Source organism: Loxodonta africana, chromosome 5 (genome assembly GCF_030014295.1).
Source record: "Loxodonta africana isolate mLoxAfr1 chromosome 5, mLoxAfr1.hap2, whole genome shotgun sequence".
NCBI classification, from domain to species: domain Eukaryota; kingdom Metazoa; phylum Chordata; class Mammalia; order Proboscidea; family Elephantidae; genus Loxodonta; species Loxodonta africana.
The window spans coordinates 23,719,080-23,737,142 of NC_087346.1; the positions used below are offsets into that span (position 1 = coordinate 23,719,080).

Genomic DNA, 18,063 nt, shown 5'->3' on the forward strand with positions numbered 1-18,063 from the left:
AACTGGATATCCATTTGCAAAAAAATGAAACAAGACCCATTCCTCACTCCATGCACAAAAACTAACTCAAAATGGATCAAAGACCTAAATATAAAATCTAAAACAATAAAGATCATGGAAGAAAAAATAGGGACAACGTTAGGAGTCCTAATACATGGCATAAACAGTATACAAAACACTATTAAGAATGCAGAAGAAAAACTAGATAACTGGGAATTCCTAAAAATCAAGCACCTATGCTTATCCAAAGACTTCACCAAAAGAGTAAAAAGACTACGTACAGACTGGTAAAAAGTTTTTAGCTGTGACATTTCTGATCAGCGCCTGATCTCTAAAATCTACATGATACTACAAAAACTCAACTACCAAAAGACAAATAATCTAATTAAAAAATGGGCAAAAGATATGAATAGACACTTCACTAAAGAAGACATTCAGGTAGCTAACAGATATATGAGGAAATGTTCATGAACATTAGCCATTAGAGAAATGTAGATCAAAACTACAATAAGATTTCATCTCACTCCAACGAGGCTGGCATTAATCCAAAAAACACAAAATAATAAATGTCGGAGAGGCTGTGGAGAGATTGGAACACTTACACACTGCTGGTGGGAATGTAAAATGGTACAACCACTTTGGGGATCGATTTGGGGCTAGAAATAGAACTACCATACAATCCAGCAATCCCACTCCTTGGAATATATCCTAGAGAAATAAGAGCCTTTACACGAACAGATATATGCACACCCATGTTTATTGCAGCACTGTTTACAATAGCAAAAAGATGGAAGCAGCCAAGGTGCCCATCCACCAATGAATGGATAAATAAATTATGGTATATTCACACAAATGGAACACTACGCGTCGATAAAGAACAGTGAGGAATCTGTGAAACATTTCGTAACATGGAGGAACCTGGAAGGCATTACGCTGAGTGAAATTAGTCAGTTACAAAAGGAAAAATATTGTATAAGACCACTATTATAAGAACTTGAGAAACAGTTTAAACTGAGAAGAAAACATTCTTCTGCGGAATTTTTTTTTTTTTTTTAGCAGAGTGGGGAGGGAGGGAGGGTGAGAGGGGGCATTCACTAATTAGATAGTAGATAAGGACTACTTTAGGTGAAGGGAAAGACAGCACACAATACAGGGGAAGTCAGCACAATTGGACTAAACCAAAAGCAAAGAAGTTTCCTGAATAAACTGGTGCTTCGAAGGCCAGAGTAGCAGGGGCAGGGGCATGGGGGCCATGGTTTCAGGGGACATCTAAGTCAATTGGCATAATAAAATCTAATTAAGAAAACATTCTGCATCCCACTTTGAAGAATGGTGTCTGGGGTCTTAAACGCTAGCAAGCAGCCATCTAAGATGCATCAACTGGTCTCAACCCACCTGGATCAAAGGAGAATGAAGAACACCAAGAACACAAGGCAATTATGAGCCCAACAGACAGAAAGGGCCACATGAACTAGAGACTACATGGTCCTGAGACCAGAAGAACTAGATGGTGCCCGGCTACAATCGATGACTACCCTGACAGGGAACACAACAGAGAACCCCTGAGGGAGCAGGAGAGCAGTGGGATGCAGACCCCAAATTCTCGTAAGACCAGACTTAGTGGTCTGACTGAGGTTGGAGGGACCCTGGTGGTCACAGCCCCCAGACGTTCTGTTGGCCCAGGAAAGGAACCATTCCCGAAGCCAACTCTTCAGACACCGATTGTACTAGATGATGGTTTCGAGAGAGACGCTGGTGAGGAGTGAGCTTCTTGGATCAGGTGGACACTTGAGACTATGTTGGCATCTCCTGCCTGGAGGGGAGATGAGAGGGTGGAGGGGGTTAGAAACTGCCAAAATGGACACGAAAAGAGAGAGTGGAGGGAGAGAGCGGGCTGCCTCATTAGGGGGAGTGTAATTGGGAGTGTGTAACAAGGTGTATATGGGTTTTTGTGTGAGAGGCTGACTTGATTTGTAAACTTTAACTTAAAGCACAATAAAAATTATTAAAAAAAAAAACTGAAAAAGAAAACACCATCACCCTAGTTTGTTCTCAAAAGTGAGAACAATATAAAGACATTTTCAAATGTCCAAAAAACTGAAACAATTTATGAACAGCAGGCTTGCCAGACAAGAAATGTTAAAGAAAATCCTTGAGGCAGAAGGAAAATGATACCAGATGGAAATTTAGAGCTACACAAATGAATGAAGAGCTCTGGAAATAGTAACCATGTGGCTAAATATAAAATATTTTTTCTTGTCTTAAAATATAATTGTTTAAATAAAAAAGTAGTAGTCATATGTTTTGGAGTGTATAACATATGTAGAAGTAAACTGTATGACAGCAAAAAGCCCAAGAAGAGAGAAACAGAAGTATATTATTATAAAGTTATTGTACTATACTATAATAGCCCTTGATGACAGATTTGATAAATTAAAGATATATACTATAAACCCTAAAACAATCATTAAAACAACAAAACCAAGAGTTTTGGCTTATAATCCAAGAAAAAGATAAGGTGGAATCATAAAGAATACTCAATTTATCCAAAGAGGCAAAAACAAAGCAAAACAAAAACTATAACAGAAAGAACAAGGAAAGGGGACCAAAGGACAGATGGGACAAATTTAAAACAAATTGAAAGATGATATATTTAAATCCAACCGTGTTGATAATCACTTTAAACAAAATAAAAACTAAAGAACTCACCATTGAGTTGATTCGGACTCGTTGCGACCCTATAGGACAGAGTAGAATTGCCCCATAGTGTTCCCAAGGCTGTAATCTTTAGGGGAGTATACTGCCACATTTCTCTCCCACCAAGCTGGCGTAGTGGTTAAGTGCCATGGCTGCTAACCAAAGGGATGGCAGCTCGAATCCGCCAGGCGCTCCTTGGAAACTCTATGGGGCAGCTCTACTCCGTCCTATACGGTCGCTATGAGTCAGAATCGACTCGACGGCACTGGGTTTGGTTTGGTTTGAAGCAGCTGGTGGGTTTGAACTGCTGACCTTTTGGTTAGCAGCTGGGCATTTGATCACTGTGCCACCAGGGCTCCTTCGCTTTAAGTATAAGTGGTTTCAACAACCCAATTAAAGGCAGAGATTGTTAGACTGGGGAGGGGGCAAGAAGAGCAGCACCCAGCTATATGCTACCTGTCAGAAACTCACTTTAAACATAGAGATGCAAATAAAATAAAAGGATGAAAAATATAAACCATGCTATTGTTGTTTTGTGTTGTTGAGTTGATTCTGACTCACAGCGACCCTACAGGACAGTGTAGAAACAGCCCCATAGCGTTTCCTAGGCTGTAATCACAGGTCTTTCCTCCCACAGAGAGGCTGGTGGGTTTGAACCACCGTTTCAGTTAGCAGCCAAGTTCTTTACCCATTGTGCCACCGGGGCTCCTTAAACCATGCTAATAGTAATCAAAAGAAAGTCAGATTTGCTATATTATTATCAAAGTAAATCTCAGAGGAAAAATATTACCAGGGATAAAGAGGGCCTTTTTGTAATTGGTAAAGCTGTGAGTTCATTAAGAGGACATAACAATCTTAAATGTTAATGTTACTAAGAACAGATGTTCAAAATACATGAAGCAAAAACTGACCAAAATGCAAGGAAAAATAGACAAACCAATTATGATAGTTGCAGATTTCAACACCCTCTCTCAGTAATAGGGGAAATGGAGAGAAAAGTAGTAAGAAAATAGCAGACTAAAGGTATGCTATCAACCAGCTTGACCTAATTAACATTTATCAAATACTCAGCTAACAACCATAGAATACACATTCATTTCAAGTGCACCTGGATAGATCATACTCTGGGCCATAATAAAACTCACAAAAAATTTAAAAAGATTCAAGTCATACGAAGCATATTCTCTAACTATAATGGAATTAAATTAGTAATATATCACAGAAAGATATCTACAAAATCTCTAAATATTTGGAAACTAAAAACAAATATCTGCTGTTTTCTGTTTCCAGCCAAGATCCATACGACGTCAGCAGTCCCCTTCTGAATTCGGCTTGAATTTCTGGCAGTTTCCTGTTGATGTACTGCTGCAAACAATTTTTAAATTATCTTCAGCAACATACTTCTAAATAATGAGAACACAATGTATCAAAATTTGTGGGATGTAATTAAGAGTACTTAGAGGGAAATTTAGTGCTCTAAATGCCTGTATTACAAAAAAGGTCTGAAAGCAAAAAACTAAGCTTCAAATTTAAAAAACTAAAAAGAGCAAATGAAACTCACAGGAATCATTAAAAAAGAAAAAGGTCAGAACAGAGATCAATGAACTTCCAAAAGTCATGCAAATGCTTTAAAAACATTTTTAAAATTTTATTGATGTGAAATTTATATAACGTAAAATTAATCGTTTTAAAGCCAACCATTCAGGCATTTAGTATAGTCACAGTGACGTAAAATCACCCTCTTTAATTATGAAACATTTTCATCACCCCAAAAAGAAATCTCGTATCTATTAAGAAGCTCACTATCCATTTTCCTTTCTCATCAGACCCTGACAACGAACAATTTGTGTTATTTCTCTGTGCATTTAACTACTATAAATGTTTCACATAAAAGGAATCATACAATATGTGACCTTTTTTGTCTGTCTTCTTTCACGTGTCGTTAGGTGCCATTGAGTCTGTTCCAACTCATTGTGACTCTGTATACAACAAAATGAAACACTGCCTGGTCCTGCACCATCCTCACAATTGTTGTTATCCTCAGCCCATTGTTGTAGTCATTATGCCAGTCCATCTTGTTGAGGGTCTTCCTCTTTTTCATTAATCCTGTACATTACCAAGCATGATGTTCTTCTCCAGGGACTGGTGTCTCTTGATAACATGTCCAAAGTACATGAGGCAAAGTCTTGCCATCCTCTCTTCTAAGGCGCATTCTGGCTGTACTTCATCCAAGACAGATATGTTTGTTCTTCTGCAGTCCATGGTATATTCAATATTCTTCACCAATACCATAATCAAAATGCATCAATTCTTCTTCAGTCTTCCTTATTCACTCACTGTCCAGCTTTCACATGCAAGTGAGGCAATTGAAAATGCCATGGCTTGGGTCAGGCACACCTTAGTCCTCACGGTGACACTTTTGCGTTTAAACACTTTAAAACAGCCTTTTGCAGCAGATTCACTCAAAGCAATACATTCATTGTTTGATATCTTGACTGCTTTTTCTGTAGGTTTTGATTATGGATCCAAGTAAAATGAAATTCTTGACAACTTCAATTTTTTCTCTGTTTATCATGATGTTGCTTATTGATCCTTTTTTTTTCTTTATGCTGAGGTGTAATCCATACTGAAGGCTGTAGTCTTTGATCTTTATCAGTAAGAACGTCAAGTCCTCTTCACTTTCAGCAAGCAAGGTTGTGTCATCTGCATATCACAGGCTGTTAATGAGTCTTCTTCCAAACCTGGTGCTGTGTTCTTCTTCATATAGTCCAGCTTCTTGGAGTATTTGTTCAGCATACAGATTGAATAAGTATGGGAAAGGATACAACCTTGACACACATCTTTCCTGATTTTAAACCATGCTATGAGTAGAAACCAACTCGACGGCGATGGGCTTTGTGTTTGATATTAGTTTCTCCTTCTTCCGTTCGAATGACTGCCTCTTGATCTATGTACAGGTTCAACATGAGTACACTTAAATGTTCTGGAATTCCCATTCTTTGCAATGTTATCTATAATTTGTTATGATCCACACAGTCTTTGCATAGTGAATAAAATACAAGTAAAAATCTTTCTACTATTCTTGCTTCCAGCCAAGATCCATATGACATCAGCAATCCTCTTCTGAATCTGGGTTGAATTTCTGGCAGTTTCCTGTTGATGTACTGCTGCAACCATTTTAAAATTATCTTCAGCAAAATTTTTCTTGTGTGTGATATTAATCATATTGTTCAATAATTTCACAATCTGTTGGATCACCCTTCTTTGGAATGGACATAAATATGGATCTCTTCCAGTAAGTTGGCCAGGTAGCTGTCTTCCAAATTTGTTGGCATAGATGAATGAGCACCTCCAGTTCTGCATCTTTGTTGAAACATCTCAATTGGCATCCTGTTAATTCCTAGAGCTTTGTTTTTAGCCAATGCCTTCAGTGCAGCTCGGACGTCTTTCAGTTGTCATTGGTTCTTAATCATATACTACTTCCTGAAATGGTTAAATGCCAATTTCTTTTTGGTACAGTGACTCTGTGTATCCTTTTCATCTTCTTTTGATGCTTCCCGTGTCATTCAATATTTTGCCCATGGACTTCTTCAATATTGCAACTTCATGCTTGAATTTCTTTTCATAATAGGGTTATCCAAGCCTCGAATTTATTTCGCTTAGCATAATGTTTTTTAAGGTTCGTCCACATTGTAGCATGTATCAGTACTTTCTTCCTTTTATGACTGAATAATATTTCATTGTTTGTATGTACCACAATTTGTTTATCCATTCATCTGTTGATGTAAATTTGGGCTGTTTCCATTTTTTGGCTATTGTAAATAACACTGCAATGAACATTGCTGTACAAGTATATGTTTGAGTCCCTGCTTTCAGGTCTTTTGGATATATAACAAGAGTGGAGTTGAAGAGTGATGTGGTAATTCTGTTTAACTTTTGAGGAGCTGCCAAACTGTTTTCCACAGTAGCTGAACCATTTTACTTTCAACCAAGTGCAAGTTTTCCAATTTCTGTACAATTTGTCATCACTTGTTATTTTCTGTTTTTAGTTTTTTTTATTATACTTATCCTAGAGTTGTGAAGTGGTGTCTCATTGTGGTTTTAATTTGCATTTTCCCAAAGATGAGGAAATTGAAGATTTACCAGCTTCTACAGTCTGAAATTGATCAAACATGCAACCAAAACGCATTGATAATTACTGGTGACTGGTATATGGAAGTTAGAAACAAAGAAGAAGGATCAGAAGTTGGAAAATATGGCCTTGGTGAAAGAAATGAAGCTGGAGATCCCATGATAGAATTTCCCAAAACTTATTCATTGCAAATACCTTTTTTAAACAACATAAACAGTGACTATACATGTGGCTGTCATTGCATGGAATACACAGGAATCAAATCGATTATACACGTGGAAAGAGATGATGGGGAAGCTCATGTTATCAGTCAGAACAAGGTCAGGGGCCGACTGTGGAGCAGACCATCAGTTGCTCATATTCAAGTTCAAGTTGAAGCTGAAGAAAATTAAAACAAGCCTATGAAAGCCAAAGTATGATATCGAGTACATTCCATCTGAATTTAGAGACCATCTCAATGATAGGTTTGAATCATTGAGCACTGATGGCTGAAGACTAGATGAGTTGTGGGATGACATTAAAGACATCAGACATGAAGAAAGTGAAAGGTCACTAAGAAGACAAGAAAGAAAGAAAAGAGGAAAATGGATGTCAGAAGAGACTTTGAAACTTGCTCTTGAACGTAGAGTAGCTAAAGCAAATGGAAGAAATTATGCAGTACTGGAGCTGGACAGAAGATTTCAAAGGGCAGCTCGAAAACCCAAAGTATAATGAAATGTGCGAAGACCTGGAGTTAAAAAACCAAAAGCGAAAAACATGCTAGGCATTTCTCCAGCTGAAAGAACTGAAGAAAAAAAAATCAAAGCCCAAGCTTCACTGGAGGCACTGGCAAAAAACAAGTCTCCAGGAATTCACAAAATACCAATTGAGAAGTTTCAATAAACAGATGCAGCGCTGGAAGTGCTCACTCATCTATGCGAAGAAATTTGGAATCCCATTTTGGGATGGGTTTTCTTTGTTATGTTAATGTGGAGTACTAGTGTGGGGTGTGTTTTAAGTCAATCTTTCTTGAGATATTAAACAGCAGGTAAAGCAAGCAAACAAGCAAACACAGAGGGGAAGATACATGCCACTTGATTACCAAGGAGACTAGGAATAGAAGCTAGAAGGTCATCCACTGGCCAGCCGAAGGGAAAGAACCATATTTGTGCCCATTTCAAAGAAAAGTCATCCAATGGAATGCAGAAATTATCAAACAATATTATTAATATCATACTCCAGTAAAGTTTTGTTGAAGATAATTTAAAAATGGTTGAAGCAGTACATTGACAGGGAACTGCCAGAAATGCAACCCAGTTTCAGAAGAGGATGTGGAATGAGGGATATCACTGCTGATGTCAGATGAATATCGGCTGTAAGCGGAGAAAAGCAGAAAGATATTTACCTGTATTTTATTGACTATGCAAAGGCATCGGACTATGTTTACTGTAGTTTTGTAGTAAATTTTGAAATTGGAAAGTGTGAGTTCTCCAAGTCTTTTTTTCCCAGATTGTTTTGGCTATTCAGGGCCCCTTGCAATTCCATATAAATTCAAGGAGTGGCACTTCCATTTTTTCCCAAAAAATTTCCATTGGAATTTTAATAGGAATTGTACTGAATTTGCTGATCATTTTAGTAATTATCATCATGTCAATAATATATATATATTTTTCTCTTCAATAATATTAACTCTTCTAATCCGTGAAGATGGGATCCTTTTCCATTTATTTAGTTCTTTATTTCTTTCAGTAATGTTTTTTAGTTTTTTAGTTTTCAGAGTTTTTCACCTCCTTTGTTAATTTTTTTCTAAATATTATATTCTATTGGATGCTATTATACATGGAATTTTCTTAATACATGGAATGTGCTTTATTATACATGGAATGTGCTTTAGGGGAAAGTCTACAGCTCAAGTTAATTTCTCATACAAAAATCTGTACACATTATTGTTATGTGACACTAGTTGCAATCCCTGTAATGTGACAGCACACTCCCCCTTTCTACCCCGGGTTTCCTATGTCCATCCAACCAGCACTTTTCTCTTTCTGCCTTCTCATCCCACCTCAGAACAGGAGCTGCCCATTTGGTCTTATGAATCTGCTTGAACTAAGAAGCACACTTTTCACAAGTATTATTTTATATTTTATAGTCCAGTCTAATCTTTGTCTGAAGAGTGGGCTTTGGGAACGGTTTTAATTCTGGGCTAGCAGAGTGTCTGGGGACCACGGCTTAGAGGGTTCCTCCAGCCTCAGTCAGACCATTAAGTCTGGTCTTTTTTAGGTGAATTTGAGTTCTGCACCACAGTTTTCTCCTGCTCCCAGGGACTCTCTGTTGTGCTCCCCGTCAGGGTGGTCATTGGTGGCTGCTGGGCACCATCGAGCTCATCTGATCTCAGACTGATGGAGTCTCCGGTTTATGTGGCCCTTTTGTCTCTTGGGCTAATATTTGTCTTTTGTGTTCTTCATTCTCCTTTGTTCCAGGTGGGTTGGGACCAATTGATGCATCTTAGATGACCACTAGAAAGATTTTAAGACCCCAGATGCAACTCACAAAAGTGGGAGGCAGAATATTTTCTTAATAAACTGTTATGCCAATTGACCTACATGTCCCCTGAAACCATGGTCCCCAGATCCCAACCCCTGCTACTCTGTCCCTTAAAGTGTTTGGCTGTGTTCAGGAAACTTCTTAGTTTTTGGTTTAGTCCAGTTGTGCTGACTTCCCTGTATTGTATGTTGTCCTTCCCTTCAGCTAATATGATTCTTGTCTACTATTGAGTTAGTGAATTCCCCCCTCCTTCCCTCGCCACTCTCATAACCATCAAAGAATGTTTTCTTCTGTGTTTTAACCTTTTCTTGAATTCTTATAATAGTGGTCTTATGTAGTATTTGTTCTTTTGTTACTGACTAATTTCACTCAGCGCAATGCCTTCCAGACTCATCCACGTTGTGAGTTGTTTCTTGGGTTCATCATTGTTCTATTTCACTATATAGTATTCCATTGTGTGTATGTACCATAATTTGTTTATCCATTTGTCGATTGGCACCTATGTTGTTTCCATCATTTTGCTATTGTAAACAGTGCTACAATGAAGACGAGTGTGCATACATCTATTCTTGTGATGGATTTTTTTCTCTAGGATATATTCCAGGAAGTAGGATTGCTGGATTGTATGGTACTTCTATTTCTAGTTTTTTGAAGAAGTGCCAAATCAATTTCCAAGGTGGTTGTACCACTTCACATTCCCACCAGAAGTGTATAAGTGTTCCAGTTTCTCCACAATCTCTCCAACGTTTATTATTTTGTGTTTTTTTTTTGGATTCGTGCCAGCCTTGTTGGGGTGAGATGGTATCTCATCCTAGTTTTGATTTGCATTTCTCTAATGGCTAATGGAAACCCTGGTGTCGTAGTAGGTTAAGAGCTACGGCTGCTAACCAAAAGGTTGACAGTTGGAATCCACCAGGTGCTCCTTGAAAACCCTATGGGCAGTTCTACTCTGTCTTATAGGGTTGCTATGAGTTGGAATTAACTTGATGGCAATGGGTTTTTTTTTTTTTTTAATGGCTAAGGACTGAGAGCATTTCCTCATGTATCTGTTAGTCAACTAAATGTCTTCCTTGGTGAAGTGTCTGTTCGTATCATTTGACCATTTTTTAGTTGGGTTATTTGGCTTTTTGTTGTTGAGGTTTTGCAGTATCTTGTAGATTTTACAGATTAGACCCTGACTAGATGTGTTGTAGCCAAAATTTTTTCCCAGCCTGTAGGTTGTCTTTTTAGTGTTTTGGTGAAGTCTTTTGAAGAGCATAAGTGTTTGATTTTTAGGAGCTCCCAGTTATCTAGTTTCTATTCTGGTGTTTGTGCATTGTTAGTTATGGTTTGTATTCCGTTTATGCCATGTATTAGGGCTCCTAGAGTTACCCTTATTTTTTCTTTCACGATCTTTATCATTTCAGATTTTCTATTTAGGTCTTGGATACAGTTTGAGTTAGTTTTTGTACATGGTATGAGGTATGGGTCTTGTCTCATTTTTTTTTGCAGAAGAATATTCAGCTATGCCAGCATCATTTGTTAAACAGGTTGTCTTTTCCTCATTTAACAGACTTCGGGCCTTTGTCAAATATCAGCTGCTTATAGGTAGATGAATTTACACTTGGATTCTCAATTTTATTTTATTGGTCTATGTATCTGTTGTTGTGCCAGTACCAGGCTGTTTTGACTACTGTGGTGGTATGTATAGGTTATAAAATCAGGTAGTGTGAGGCCCCCCACTTTGTTCTTCTTCAGTAATGCTTTACTTATTGGTGGCCTCTGGAATTGTTTTCTTAATTTCGTTTTTGGATTGTTCATTGCTGGTTAAAGAAACACAACTATTTTTTGTGTGTAGATCATGTACCCGCCAAATTTGTTGAATTCATTTACTAGCTTTAGTAGATATTTCCTGTATTCTTTTGGATTTTCTACATAAAGGATCACATCATCTGCAAATAGAGACAATTTTACTTCTTACTTTTCAATTTGGGTTCCTTTTTTTCCTTTTTCTTGCCTAATTGCTCTAGATAAAACTTCCAGTACAATGTTGAATAGCAGTGATGAAATTGGGCATCCTTGTCTTATTCCTGATCTTAAGGGGAAAGCTTTTGGTCTTTCACCATTGAGAATGATGTTAGCTGTGGAAATGAGTATACTTTTTGAGAGTGATGGATAGGTTCATTATCTTGATTTTGATTATGATTTCACACATTTATACATATGTTAAAACTTATTAACTTATTATGCAATCACTGCTTTGGTGGTACAAATGCCTAAAGGCTCGACTCGAATCCACCCACAGGCTTCTTGGAAGGAAGGCCTGGCTATCTACTTCTGAAAGATCACAGCCATTTAAAACCTTAGGGAGCACAGTTCCAGTGTACTGTGAAGCACGTGGGTTCACCGTGAGTCAGAACTGACTTGATGATTTTTTTTTCTTTTTTTTTGAAGTATGCAGTAATTCTGCTCATGGGTAAGTCTCAAAAATATGTCTAAATGCATAAATCCACCCACATATGAGCAACTGATATTTGACAAAGGCCCCAAAACAGTTAAGTGGGGAAAAGACAGTCTTTTTAACAAATGGTGCTGGCATAACTGGATATCTGTCTGCAAAAAAATGAAACAAGACCCATACCTCACTCCATGCACAAAAACTAACTCATAATGGATTAAAGACCTAAATATAAAATCTAAAACAATAAAGATCATGGAAGAAAAAATAGGGACAATGTTAGGAGCCCTAACACATGGCATAAACAGTATACAAAACATTATTAAGAATGCAGAAGAAAAACTAGATAACTGGGAACTCCTAAAAATCAAACACCTATGCTCATTCAAAGACTTCACCAAAAGAGTAAAAAGACTACGTACAGACTGGGAAAAAGTTTTTAGCTGTGACATTTCTGATCAGCGCCTGATCTCTAAAATCTACATGATACTGCAAAAACTCAACTATAAAAAGACAAATAACCTAATTAAAAAATGGGCAAAAGATATGAATAGACACTTCATTAAAGAAGACATTCAGGTAGCTAACAGACACATGAGGAAATGTTCATGATCATTAGAAAAATGGAGATCGAAACTACAATGAGATTTCATCTCATTCCAACAGAGCTGGCATTAATCCAAAAAACACAAAATAATAAATGTTGGAGAGGCTGTGGAGAGATTGGAACACTTACACACTGCTGGTGGGAATGTAAAATGGTACAACCACCTAGGAAATCGATTTGGTACATCCTTAAAAAGCTAGAAATAGAACTACCATATGATACAGCAATCCCACTCCTTGGAATATATCCTAGAGAAATAAGAGCCTTTACACGAACAGATATATGCACACCCATGTTCATTGCAGCACTGTTTACAATAGCAAAAAGATGGAAGCAGCCAAGGTGCCCATCCACCAATGAATGGATAAATAAATTATGGTATATTCACACAATGGAACACTACGCATCGATAAAGAACAGTGAGGAATCTGTAAAACATTTCATAACATGGAGGAACCTGGAAGGCATTTATGCTGAGTGAAATCAGTCAGTTGCAAAAGGACAAATATTGCATAAGACTACTATTATAAGAACTTGAGAAATAGTTTAAACTGAGAAGAAAACATTCTTCTGTGGTTAGGAAAGTGGGGAGGGAGGGAAGGTGGGAGAGGGGTATTCACTAGTTAGATAGTAGATAAGAACTATTTTAGGTGAAGGGAAAGACCTCCCCTGGTCAGCACGACTGGACTAAACCAAAAGCAAAGAAGTTTCCTGAATAAACTGAATGCTTCGAAGGCCAGTGTAGCAGGGGCAGGGGTATGGGGGCCATGGTTTCAGGGGACATCTAAGTCAATTGGCATAATAAAATCTATTAAGAAACCATTCTGCATTCCACTTTGAAGAATGGCGTCTGGGGTCTTAAATGCTAGCAAGCAGCCATCTAAGATGCATCAATTGGTCTCAACCTACCTGGATCAAAGGAGAATGAAGAACACCAAGAACACAAGGCAATTATGAGCCCAACAGACAGAAAGGGCCACATGAACTAGAGACTACATTGTCCTGAGACCAGAAGTACTAGATGGTGCCCGGCTACAACCAATGACTGTCCTGACAGGGAACACAACAGAGAACCCCTGAGGGAGCAGGAGAGCAGTGGGATGCAGACCCCAAATTCTCATGAAAAGACCAGACTTAATGGTATGACTGAGACTGGAAGGACCCCAGTGGTCATGGCCCCCAGACCTTCTGTTGGCCCAGGAAAGGAACCATTCCTGAAGCCAACTCTTCAGACATGGATTGGACTGGACAATGGGTTTTAGAGGGATGCTGGTGAGGATTGAGCTTCTTGGGTCAAGTGGTCACTTGAGACTATGTTGGGATCTCCTGCCTAGAGAGGAGATAAGATGGTAGAGGGGGTTAGAAACTGGAGATATGGACACGAAAAGAGAGAGTTGAGAGAGAGAGAGCGGGCTGTCTCATTAGGATGAGAGTAATTGGGAGTGTGTAGCAAGACGTATATAAGTTTTTGTGTGAAAGACTGACTTGATTTGTAAGCTTTCACTTAAAGCGCAATAAAAATTATTAAAAAAAATGTCTAAACAGATTTTATAGGGAACTAGTATAAGGATATTCATTGTATTTGTGGTGTTGGGGACTTAGTGGATTTTTGGTGATAATCACAGGGAAAGTGGATTGGTAAAATGTGGTGGATGTACCCATGGGGTACTACACAACAGTTAAAAGTAATGGAGTCTATGTAGACAGAACAACGTGAATGGATCTTAAAGCAAACTGTTGACTGTAAGAAGGAACATGTGTGTGTGTGAGTGTGTGAATTCATATGTATATATATGTGTTACAAATTATAATTTACATAAAATAAAAGAAAGCGTGCATATGAAATATCATATACATTTGGCAAGAGCACACAGACATACTTTAAACTTAATAGAACGCCTGTAAAGGATAGGATTGAGAAATGAACTCAAAAGAGAAAAAAAAATTGGTATTTTTATTATAACGTATCATCTAGGCCTCTTCAGGGAAGCCATAACTGTTTTTGTTGTATTTTACAATGTGATTCAAGTCTCTTGAGCATTGTGTTTTGATGTGACAAGTGACCTATCAACTCTTTTTCCTGTAGGGATTCTACTTCCCTTTTCCTACTGATTGCCTTTAACTGGTAGGTCTGATCAGAAGAAGTCATCAACACAATTAACTCCAGAATGAGGTCTTAAAAACCCTGTTTTTTACTTAAAAATTTTACTTTAAATCCTATTAAATTCATGTGCTTAGGTATAGTAGGTTTGATGTGAGCAGAAGGTTAGATTTTTTTCAGTTGGATAGTATTCTAAAGATAAAACAAAAAAACCAAACCCGTTGCCATCGAGTTGATTCCAACCATATAGGACAGAGTAGAACTGCCCCATAGGGTTTCTAAGAAGCGCCTGGTGGATTCAAACTGCTGTCTTTTTGGTTAGCAGACGTCGCAATTAAACACTACGCCACCAGGGTTTCCATTCTGATGTTAGGCCCACTGATTCAAGAAATAGTTACTGAGTGTTATCCACGTGCATGGTGTGCTAGGTGATATGGACACAGAGATGAACCAGAAGGTGCCTGCTGTTAATTACTTCATTGTCCTGAAGAACACAGCAAGTGTAAGACTAAGTCCTGAATACTGTAGGTGCTGTGACAATAATCTGCCTAGGAAAGAGTGTGGACATGAAGGAAAGTGTTGTCAATTCTAACACAGTAGGAGGAGAAATCTGGGGGTTAGGAAAAGCTTCAGAGAACTGAACATATGTGAGTATAATTTTATAATTAAATTGGGTGTTTGTCACGTAGGTAGCAGTGGGGAAGCATGCACTGAAGTGAGGCCACTTGAGCATCAAATAATATAATAAGTTAGGGGAGATGAAAGTGCCCAGATAGGTTTGGAACAAAAAGTGTGCAAGGGGGAAGGAAATATAGCAAGACATAAGGCTGGGGATCAGGGGCTCTTATGTCGTTGCAATCCTGATCCTTGCTCTACTATCATCTCTTTCTCACTCTTTCTCAGCCCCTTGTTTCTGTACCTAACAATGTTGTGAAAGCCTTTTTTATTTTATCTGTAGAAGTTGATGAAATTCTCTTTTATAAGATGGAAAATACCCTAAAGATATTGCAACTTGATTGCGTACCAAAAATGTCATTCTTCAAAGTTATTTTTAATGTTACAGTTAATGGGTAATGTATGATAGACAATCTGAGTCTGACTGCCAATGCCATCATAACAAATACAGGTACTTAAATTGTTAATCTATGAATTTTTTAAATAGTTGTCAAGCATAAATACACAGTGAAAATTGCCTCCACTTTTACATTAATTTTCACTCCACCCAACTTTTCTGTTTTCTTGACTTATTTTAAAGGCTTTTGGTATTAGAAGTAGGAATTATTTCACAGTCACTGATTTTTAGTCATTAGCTAAGGTTTAAATTCACTGGTATAGATGTCCCAAGTTATTTGGCAACCGTTGTGAGAAATCTTTTAAAATAGCATCCGTTACTTTTCATCTATGAGTGACCATTATTTCACCTTGGATTAAAAAATTGGATTAGATTATTAAGGATTGTTTTTTTTTTTCTGGACCTTATTGAAATGTAGAATGCATATAGAAAAACACATAGCTATAAGTTTACATGTGAATGAATTTTCAGAAAAGGAACAGACCTGTTTAACCAGCTCTCAAAACAAGAAACAGAATGTAAACAGCACCCTGAAGTTCTCTTCATACCCTTCACCCCCCCATCACTATTCCCTACCACCAACCCATGGCCAACCACTCTTCTAACTTCTAATACTACAGATTAGTTCTATTTATATCTGAACTTTACATAAATGGAATAATACAGTAAGTATTCTTCTGTACCTGGCTCCTTTCACTCAGCATTTTTTTTTTTTTTAAGTGAAAGAAGAGGCTTTATTTGGTTGGCCAAGCAAAGGAGCACACTGGGACTTGCATTGTCAAGATGGCTTCCAGAACAATAGCCCAAGGGGTTTATACAGGTGAAGTAAATTGGGTCTGGGGTCTACAGGAACACCTTGAGATGGGGCCAGCTTGCTGACTGGTCTGGCTCAAAAATGCATTCCCGGGGCAGTCCAGCCTTTCTGTGCTTTGTCAGTCTAAAAAGGGGGGTCTCTGGAACTGAATCTTAGGCTTGTACCCCTCGCTTCTGAAAACCTTCCCCCAATCTTGGAACACTAAAGTTTGGTTCCATCCCATGGGAGAAGAGTTCCGGGATCACCCAGAGGACAGGGTCGATGGTTTTGTGCATGCCAGGCAGGCTAGGTCTAGTTCTTGCCAGCTTCAGCAGGTTCCATGACCCAGTCTCTTGTTTTCCTCAACTTGTGCTGAAACAGGAAGCATACCTAAATAAGGAGACAGCTTAAAGACAGGGACTTGGTTCCTATATCACAGAAGATGGCAGGTACAGCCTTTTGCCTATTCAAGGTGGTAGGAAGGCTGTAGGTCTCATTCATTCCTTTTCTTTTCAGGTTTTGGATGTTCATACCAAATCCTGACTCTCAGTGGGAGTAGGGACGAAGATCATTCTTCTGTAGCTGCTTCAGGCTGGACAGGGTCATTGGCAAGAACTGAAGTCTGGCTTGTACAGGTTCAGGAAAGGTGGGTCTGTAACCTTGAAGAATATATGGGCCTGAGGCCCTTAATGTTTTTCTATAAATTGCATACTTGTAAGAGGTAGGCCCCAAAAAGGTGGATGGCAAAAATAATTAATACAGGGATTATTATTGGCCAAACCCATTTGAGTGAAGTGGATACCCAACTACTTGCCATCTTGGGGTTGAAATAAGGAGATAAGGGGTTTTGTTTGAGCTGATGTAGCCAAGCTGCTTTCACATGGGTTAAAACAAGGAACGAACTAGTAAGTGAGGCCCACATTTTCTTACTTAGAACAAGGAGCTCTAGCAGCAGAAGTTCAGTCCATTGGGAAGTAGCTGAAGGTTTCAAGAGTCTATCAAGAGCAGGAAAAACGATTAAATCCCCACAGCAGTAGGCACAGGAAGGATGAAAGATAAAAGATTAGAACAAACAGTAAGCAGGCTAACACCTATGCACCGCAGATCAACTGTTGGTATGTGTCGCTTATCTGGAAAGTCTTTCTTTTTCTTGAACAGCCACCGCAACCCTGTTATTAGTTCAGCCTCACAGTTGCTGTTGTTCTGCGAGGTCTGTTGTTCAAGGTCAGGTGTAGGAGCCAGTTTGACTCTGGTGTGGTGAATCTGGGCGCTCTTCTCACTGAGCTTCACAGCTGTGGGTGTGGACATCAGCACTTGATAGGGACTATTCTATTTCTCACCATGGTCTTAGTGTCCCAGGCTTTAATAAATATCCAGTGTCCAGGCTTGGTAGGGAAAAGTTTGCCAGGTGGGATTGGTATACCTGTGGAGAGAAAAAAGAGTTTCCCCCACAAGATGCAGGTACTGTTTTGCAGTTTACCTTGTTCATGAATACTGTAGGCCCCTACATCTCTAGTCACATTGTTGTAGTCCAAATCTAAGGCATTATAGCTACTGAGCAAGGGGTACCCATAAATAAGCTCCAATGGACTTACTTTTACCTTAATTTTATTTTACTTAACATTCTTATTGTTAGCTGCTGTCAAGTTGGTCCCCGACTCATGGTGACCCCATGTGTTATAGAGTGAAACAGAGTAGAGC

The 18,063-nt window shown here is 38.5% G+C and overlaps 1 pseudogene; it reads right to left on the reverse strand.

Moving 5' to 3' along the window:
* LOC111750778 (ubiquitin-like FUBI-ribosomal protein eS30 fusion protein) overlaps positions 1-17,670 on the reverse strand; it is a 57,758-nt pseudogene extending 40,088 nt beyond the window's left edge.
* Between the last annotated feature and the right edge of the window lie 393 nt (positions 17,671-18,063).